The 9,578-nt window shown below is 32.1% G+C and overlaps 1 pseudogene; it reads right to left on the bottom strand.

Annotated features, from left to right (window-relative positions):
• Window positions 1–834: 834 nt before the first annotated feature.
• Window positions 835–953, bottom strand: LOC118604772 (annotated as a pseudogene).
• Between the last annotated feature and the right edge of the window lie 8,625 nt (window positions 954–9,578).

The following is a 9,578-nucleotide window of genomic DNA, read 5'->3' as shown; positions in this document are numbered from 1 at the left end:
TTTTTTCATTTGTACAATGTGGATAGGAAAGAGGGTATTGGTAAGGTTTGAATCATATAAGTTTGATGAACAGTTCAAGATTCTGTAATACAATAATTAAATAAATGTATTACCCATCTGTCTTCCATAATGGCCTCAAAAAAAAAATGGTAGAAATTATAGTTGAGTGATATCTTTCTCATAATTCTTTGTATATGGTAAAGAACCATTAACTTTTTCTGGCCTGCTTTCTAAACATGTGATCTAAAAGACTGATTGATATCTATTGTTCTTTTACAATAAAGATGGCAACTTCGTGCTTCTATGTCTTCTGGCATCCAATATCTGAATATTTTTATAAGGATAACCTTTAAAAAAAAAAAACTTCTTTTCCCTTATGAACATTTTCAATATCACTGAACTATAACAGATATCACTTTCTAATGTCTTTAGTAGTTAAAACCTCAATTATTAATGGGTTTCAATTATTATGAAAAGAAATATAATGAGACATTGTAGACTTTGTACATGAGAAAAATTCAGGTTGTTGCATTTTTTTTTCTTTTCAGGTACGAGATTTATGAGGATTGTGCATAGCTAATTCTACCCATTAATTTCACTCAGCCTTTGTCTTCTAACGGTGTTCTAATTTCTAGAAGGCCAGTGAAATCATTGGGAGACTGAAAAACATTATGTTAGTAATAGATGAACAGATATAATGATGAAAATGAAAAGAAATATAAGATTAATAATTGAAATAATTCCAGTATAAAAATAAAACTAATATAAAGTGGAGTTGCCATTAATTTGTTAGTCAAAAAACACCAGATTTAATTTTTTTTTTTTTTTTTTTTAAGCCTACAGCATCTGGTCTTCTCAAGTGGTCTCCCATCCAAGTACTAACCAGGCCCGACTCTACTTAGCTTCCAAGATCAGACAAGACTGGGCATGTTAGGGGTGGCATGACTGTAGACCAGACTTAATCTTGATGGTGTTAGTAAAGAATTGTATGATTTTGATTTTTTTAAAACTTTTCTGAATTTTTTTTTTCATCTAGTGAAAGAAGGGTGGACTGGATGATACAAGATATCCATTTTAGGTCTGAAATTACTTTATTAATTTTTTTTCACAAATATGTTTGACTAAGCTTCTGGCACTGACCAGATACTAGGAATTTGAAGGTGGTTTTAATAGTTCTGCTATAAAGAGAATTATAGTCTAACGGTAAAGCCAACATATACAAGAAAGTGATATGGCATGAAAATTACTAATTAAAATATGCACAGTATAAAATAGAAAGAAGAGATGATGGATTAAGAGAAGAGCTAGGAATGGCTTTACATAAAAGGCAAAATGTAAGCCCCTATTGAACTGAAAAGGAAGGAGTGCTTTTTAAGCAGAGGAAGCAGCAAGTTATGGTCCGTGGAGCTGAGAATGGATATGAGGTGCATGATATGGCAGACCCTTAGTAGGTGCTCGATAAAAATTTATGTAATGACTTCTGGAAAATACAGAGAGAATGTGAAAGTGGCAAGGAAGGCCTATAAAGGAAGGTATAGGCCTGATCACGAATTCCCCTTTTTCCAGGCTACATATTTTTAACTATATTTTATGAGCACACAATAAGCAGGAATAACCAGATAAGTAATCATTATTAACATTTGTTTTAAAAGTTTCAGTTAGAGTGTACTATCAAATCAGGTAAGAAATTATTGCAAAGTTTTCCAAGCAAAAATTGAAGGTATATTTTTTAGAATTTAGTGTGGCTTCGATAACAAAAATGTACAAAATAACCGTATTAATCAAGATAGACAAATACTTCTCTTTCATGTTTGGCAAGTCTCATGATTGTCAACAAAACCTTAAAAAGGCCTTTCATATTATCAGAGCCACAAGTTTTGTCCCTTTTGTTGTTCCACCATGTGTAACTGCCATTACTAAGGTCACACATGAGGTCGACTGTAGCTATTACTATTATGTCATATTTAAACCAGCAAGTAGAAAAAAAAAGAAGGAAAATAGTGCTCTCCTCCTAAAGATTCTTTTCTCCAGGAGCCAGAAGTTCATCACATGGCACAGACATTCACTATTGTAAGGTTTGAACTAAGAAAAAGTGTTAATGGGAGTAGAGAGGAGGTAACACATTTGATGATTATTTTTGAAGAAATGGTTAATAAGACTTGCTAACTTAAATGTGAAATGTGAGCATAAGCAATTAATGTTTGTTTATCTTGCCATATTGCCTGATTATGTGGTAAGAGGTACTACTAACTGAGCTAAGCATAAACTAAAAGAGTAGGATAGCAAGAGTTTGTTTTAATACTTTGTATAAAGATATAGTTGCCATACGGTCATTTGACAAAATAAGAAAGCAAAAGAATTTGAATTAGAAAGTAAGAAGAAGATGAACAACTAGGCATGGGGTTTGTTTAAGGTGGAAGACTCAGAAAAAAGTTTTTACTTACTCCTCCTTAGTACAATAGAATATGTTATAAGAGCTAATTTATTTTTCTTGGGATTATTCCCCAAGCTTTTTCCATCTACACAGATATGATTCATCGTAGTCATTCTATGACACATTTGGAGTTTCACTCACATCACTAACAAAGTCAATGGGCATTTTTGAAATCTCTTCATTTTCTGATATTATCTGTGAACAATTTTATGTCTTCTTTTAAAATGTAGGTTCATCTTTCTCATATTCTATATAATACTTTTTTATAGTGGAAATCAATAATCTTTTAATAAAATCTGCCCATGACAGCATTTTTATTCAATTTAATTTACAAATAAACTAATGAGGTGCCCATTTCAGCCCTCTCTATTTTGCAAATACAACACTCTGAGTCTTCGAGTGTGTGTGTGTGCGTGCATGTGTATGATTGCCTGCCCTGATGTTTTTGAAGCCTTCTACATTAAAATAAATAGGGATTAAGTACACAAATTGGAAAAACTATTATAGAGCTCATTTACATCAGAACCTACGCAGTTATGCTTGAGATTTGACGTTCACTTGCTTGTTTTTTAATACATTTTTGAAGTGATATGAATAAGGACTCACATTTAATTCTTAAAGTCAGAAAACAAGATAGCAAGTGAGTTTCGGTATGTGTAATCTAGTGCTTTATTATATATTACCTTGAGTTGTGGTGGTGGCATTTATACATGTAAATTTAAACTAGTATAATTTTAACTGGCATCCAACATTTTTAATTTTAGAGCTATGGAATTAAGGGAAAAAATAGACATTTTTGTTAATTCTTCTAGGCTTCATAATACTTAACCACTAAATGTATTTTGATTCTATGTGGTTACAAACATAAGATAATTACGATGTGTAGGAGAAAAGTTTATAGCACAGGGAGATAGAAAGTAAATTAAAAGTCATTAAAAAAATGTTTCAGCAAACAGAAATTATAAGGAAGATGTAAAAGTTTTCAATGAGTAAAATCTAATGACAAATTATCACAAATTTCCCAAATTAAAATAGGTCAGTGTTTGATAGTTACAGAAAACAATTTGACAAATTGTCCTGAGTTGGTTTAAGTGTGACTGTGCTCTCAAACTGCGGTGTGTATCAGGATCGCTCCCATTAAAAGACTTGTTAATATTTGAATTGCTGTGTCCTGCCCCCTAGAATGTAACATAGTACATTTGGAGTGAGGCCTGACATGCTCATTCTGCTGGTTCAGGGATCACTTTGAGCAGCATTGCTATATCATAATCCAGACATAAGAATGGACAAAATGTAAACAATTGCTCTGGAAGTGGGCTAGATTATTTTCTTCTATGAACACCAATTCAAGGTAGTACATTTGATGCTGCATTAATAAAAAAAAGTCTTATATATAATGAAAAATCTTTTCTCAATAATTTTTTAAATGTTCTGAGGGCCTCAAAAGATGTTTATTTTGAAGTTGGAAAAATATAATTTGTATAGTCTATTCTATGATTTGGGTAAAATAATTTATTGACATTAATTCCCTTAAATACTATGTAAGATTTTTTGAATCTTAAGCATTTTTTAAATAAATAAATCTTAGATTTTTAGAGAAAGATTTAACTTACCTTATTGGATGAATTTAGAAATATTTTACAATTTCTTTTGCAAAAAAACCTCTTACACTTAAATGCAGATATATCTTTCTGCTTCTTATAATCATGGTTGTCACGGTTTATTATGAAAAGGATTGTTCATAATAAAAGAAGCAGAATTAGAAAGGAATTAGAGATCTTGTATTTCAGAGAAGGCAGTCTGCTCTGTATAAGCCTGAAACATCACAGGACCTCCTGCCCTGTACATTACATTGAATTCTGGAACAATGCTTTCTGAAGGATATTTAAACTTTCTAAAGAGATGGCAATAGTGAATATTCTAATTTTCTCTCAACCCTAAATCTCGATACCATAAAAATAAAAGATAGCAAACACCTATGCTGATACTAGAAAAAGCTTGCATTAGTATACTTCAAAGTATGCTAGTTTTCTATAATTTAAAACAAATTAGAAGAGGATTCAGGTACTGATATTAAATTCTGTCATTGGTTGCATAGTGTTTTGTTGTGCGTATTAAATTATAAAAGTCATCAGTTAGGGTAGTTTATGTAAACAAGTCTTTAAAAAATTAAGGTAAAAATAATTAGTTTAATATTAAGGCCTGTATTTGCATTCATATAATAATGAAAGAAAATCAACTTGAGGTCCAGTTTCTTACTTCAATCAGTTAAGCCTAGCAATGCTGAGAGAGAAAGTTTTCAGTCATCCCAATGAAATATGTAATGAACATCTATTATAGTCTACCATTTTTTTCTGAGCTCTGGAAACAAAGTAGTTAGAAAAAATTTCAAGTCACTATCCTCATAGAATTTATGTTTTAATTAATTCTGGGGCAATGTTGAGGACAAATACGTATGAAAAATTTTTTAAGTGAGAATTTTGCAAGGCCTGTCTATAACTTAACTTGGGCAATAAAATATTCTGGATAGAATACTATTGATAAATTGTTTTTGACAAGATTTGAACCACAAGAAGGGAATAACTAACTAATGTAATTGCCTTAAGGCTTGTGATTTTGATGCTAGTAAAGGTGTCTAGCAAGTCTAGACCATAATGAATAATACACATAGGTGGGAGGTAGAGTTTGGGTAAATTACAAGCACCCAATCACATAGAACATTACAGATCATGAAAAGCATTTAGATTTCATTAGAAATATAATGGAAATCTATTAGATTATTGTTTTAAACAAAAGAATTATATAATAAGATTTAATTTGTTAAAAATTCATTCTGACTGCTGTAAGAGGATAAAAAAAGAATCATACAGCCATGTAAAAAGTTTGATTTTATAATTTATAAGATACAATTATCAAAATACAGTAAAAAAGAAGAACAATGTAAAATGTTTAAAAATAAAAGTTTTTCATAGTAAAGTAATATTAACTGATTTCAGTAAGCCAAAACCCAATTTAGGTGATATTTACAGTCATTATCATTACAATATTAATTGTGTTTATTGCTTTCCATCAATACCTCCTTCAACTTTAGGAGTACAACCTAATAACAGATTGTTGAGAGGTATGTTCTGACTTCATATAAATGATTATTATTGTTCTCTGTACAAGTAAAGCAATGGTCAATTCAAAGTAATACCAATGTACAGATGTTGACTTTTTAAATATTTTCACAATCAATAAAGACATCTTAATGATGCAATGAACTTTGACCACTAACACCATTTTTTCTAATATACGGAATTTAAGAACTCAGTAGCTGATTGATGATCATAAGCCAATCTCAACTTAAAACAATTGGTAACATTTAATGATCCTTAATCATATTTCACTGAAACTCCAAAAAGTAATAAAGACTCCTATTATAAGTTGACTTCTGCCTTGTCTATTCTAAACTCTCTGGTGAAAAATGATGGTGATAGATAACACAGTCTTCTCCCAATGTATCTTAGAATCAGGAATAAAAGTTCTTACTAAACAAGAATGAGTTATGAGATTTAATTCCAGCTCTGGCAATGATTCATTGGATAACCTTGGAAAAGTTACTTCAACACTCTTTTCTGGTTTTGTAGTTGTAAATGGAAATAATAACCATTTGCCACTTAATTCCTAAGTCTGACTTATGGAATAATAGTTGCTTACTGAGAATTTTAAAATACAATTATAAACTTTGTAATAAGCTAGATATTCTGTTATAATACAAGTAAGCAAACTGAAATATATAGACTAACTCAAACATCTTAGTAAGATTTTATATTTCAGGTACTAGTTCAGGCTCAGGGTAGCAAGATGATCTTAAGGACATTATTTTCAAGCCAAAGAGATGGGCTCACATAAAAAATAAATTTATAAACATGGTACATGCTATTGAGAATGATAGACCAGTAGAATATGAGCCATGAGAGAGGAGACCTCTTTTGTCTTATTCAGTGTTTTTGACCCACCACTTGGAACAGTCCCTGGCACTTTGGACATTCACTATTCATTTATTAAATAAATATTTATTGAATTTCTACAATGTGCCAGGCACATTTCCAGAGCTGGGAATATTAGCTTGGACAAGATAACGCCACTAACCTAAAATGCTTTATACTGTCATAGAGAAGATGGGCAATAAACATATAAACAAGATATATGATGTAATATCAAGTAGTGATAAGTGCCCTAAAGAAATAGCATAAGATGAGAAAGAGACTGTCGAAGCCTGATATTTTAGCTACTTAGAGCAGGAAAAACTTCTCTAAAGAGGCTGCAATTGAATAGTGGCCTGAAAATTATGAGTGACTGAAACACAAGACTGTATGAGAGAATGTACTCTAGCAAGAGCAAAGGTCCCAAAGTGGGAAAGACATTGGTATATTTGAGAAATGACAAATTCTTTTAGTTTATGGTAAGAACTAAATTTTATTAAAATGCAATGAGAAAATACTGGAGGATTTTGAGCAAGAGAGTGACATGAACTGACTTATGTATTTAAAAGATCACTCCAACTTCCTGGTGGAGAACAGTGATCTAAACATGTAATGGCGATAATTCATATGGAAGCCATTGAGGTGGTAAAAGTGTTCAGGTTTATCGTTTATATTTTATACATACCTTGAAGTTAGAGCAAGAAGGAATTTCTTTGGTTTGGTTATGATGTACCTCGGGAAATGAGTAAGACAGATACCTAGCTTTATGTCCTGAGCAACTGGATGGATAAATTGCCATTTAGAGAGGATCGGATTAGGGTGAAGAAATAATTGATTAACAGCAAGTTTTAGAGGTCAACACCATGGCTGAAATTGGAGTATAGTATTAGGGCATTACAAGTATAAAGGTCTAAGAAAGAGAGGTCAGTGAGTGGCTGAATTACATATGTGATATTAAAATAACCCAAAAGATGACAACAGGTAGCTGCAACTGGTGAGTGAATAACCAGGTATGAAATAGGATGTGGGAAGAAAATAGCCACATAGGAAGAGAACTGCAAGTGAAACAATATCTTCAGGGAGCATGCAGGTCTCTGAGAGAACAAGAAAGTAAAGGCATTCTCAGAGAAGAGTTTGAGAACACAGAGAAAGTTTGCTAAAAAACAGACCCATTTCTAGCAGGCACTTGAGAGTGGGCATTGCTGAGTCATGTTAGAACCACATGAGCCCAAGATCTCCAGTGATAAAGGTTGCCCTGGGAGGCTTGGCCTCCTCATAAAGTCTGAGAGCTCCAGAGAATGTGAGACTACATGGGATTTGTCCTGAGAGCTTCTTAGTGGGAGATGGATGCTCAGTCCTGGACTCTTAGGCGGTTGTAAGTGATAAGAAAACGTCTGTTGGGAGGGAATGAGTAACAGATTAGCTAGGAGCATGAGGGACTCTTGCAGATCTCCCTTTTAATTCTACCAAAATAAAGACTTATTTTTGCTCAATCATATTCCTTTGTGATAAGAATATCTAACTTCTTATCTGCAGGGAAGGGAAAACAAATAAAGAGTAAAAAAAAAAAAGGGAGAAAATACATTTTAAAATCACAAAATAATCTAGTAACAGTATTGTTTGCAAATATTTATAATATTCACTTAATAAACAAACAAATAAACAAACAAACAAATAAATAAAATCCAGATCTTTTGGCTCCCATTTGGTTCAATTATCAGTACCATTTTGGCTAAATGTATTCTTGCAGTATTTTAAATGATCCAGTTAAACTTACATGAGAAAGGGTTAAACATCAGTTGGCAAATGTAAACTATTTCAGGGCTTCTCCAGAAAAGACATGTATAAACACTGAAATTATCTTGAAATGACTTACTTGCAGGTATTATCTTCAGATCCATGATTATTTTTATAGCAATGTTCTGGCAGAGAAATGGAGACCACCTGTTTTTCTCTCCTGACAACAGGGGCAAAATACTGATTGATGTTGGTTTGCAATTAAGCACTTTGATCTACTTGCAATGCATTCTTCATCATCTTTGCATTATAATACAAGTAGCACCTCTGAATTATAGGCATTTAGCTATAGAAAATAACATAAACACTCATATACAGTGAGACCAATAGAAAATTAGAGTAAGTCAGCAGCAACAGTAAGAGGCTGCTTAAGAGTACTGAAATACAACTTAGCTTAAATCAATTTAACTTAATTTCTTTTACGTGACAGTTAAACCTACACTTGCTTTTGGTCTTGATTTCTAATTGGTTTTTGTCATTATTGTCATCACTAGCTGATGTCACTGATGAATAACATATGAATATTAACATATGAAAACATGAACAAGTTGATGAGTAAACACAATTAATAACCATTTTCAGCATCTTTGTAAACTAAGAGAAAAATAAAATTTGGAAAGGAGGAAAGTCAGCCTTTCTATTAAGGCAAGGATAGGAACAAAAGTAAAGGTGGAGAAAAAATTATCCTACATTGACTAAAATCAAGTGTACCTGAATAAAGTAAGTGAAGCCAATAAACATAATACTTATTATTTCTCTAATAATATTCTAAAATGCATTTCCACAATAATCAGATATTATAACAAAATGACATCTGAAATCTAGTCTTTCCACTTCACTTTGCTATTACAAAGAATAAAAAGAATTATTTGAGCATGGTGTTTTTAAAAAAACATTATGGCCACTGAAATGTATATTATATATCATGTATTATATATATTATACATATATATTATATATCTGTGTGTGTATAGTATAAGGTGATAAAGGTGCTATACACACGTATATGTGTGTATATATATGTATGTATGTGTGTATGTATGTGTGTGTGTGTGTGTGTGTTTATTTCATATATATATGAAATCTGACACTGGCCTCTGGATGATATCTGTAGAAGCAGGCCACTACAACTTGGCAGATGATAGGTTTAGTGAGCAAGGGAACTTAACTTATGAGGATTGTCTTGGGTAATCACAGGATGAGTAGATCTCCATACTTGCCAGCCAGATCTTAAAAGTTTACATAGCAGCCTTAACAGGATTAAGTCACATGTACTGTCTAGAAGGTCTCAAAACACAATACTCTGTTCAGGCTACATCCTTGAAAACAGCTCCCACTGTGGGAAGTGTGTGCAGAACATATATCCCAAGGACAGGGGA

This window comes from Rousettus aegyptiacus, unplaced genomic scaffold (genome assembly GCF_014176215.1).
Source record: "Rousettus aegyptiacus isolate mRouAeg1 unplaced genomic scaffold, mRouAeg1.p scaffold_m13_p_6, whole genome shotgun sequence".
In the NCBI taxonomy this organism is placed as follows: Eukaryota; Metazoa; Chordata; class Mammalia; order Chiroptera; family Pteropodidae; genus Rousettus; species Rousettus aegyptiacus.
This window is presented reverse-complemented; position numbering and strand designations above follow the sequence as displayed.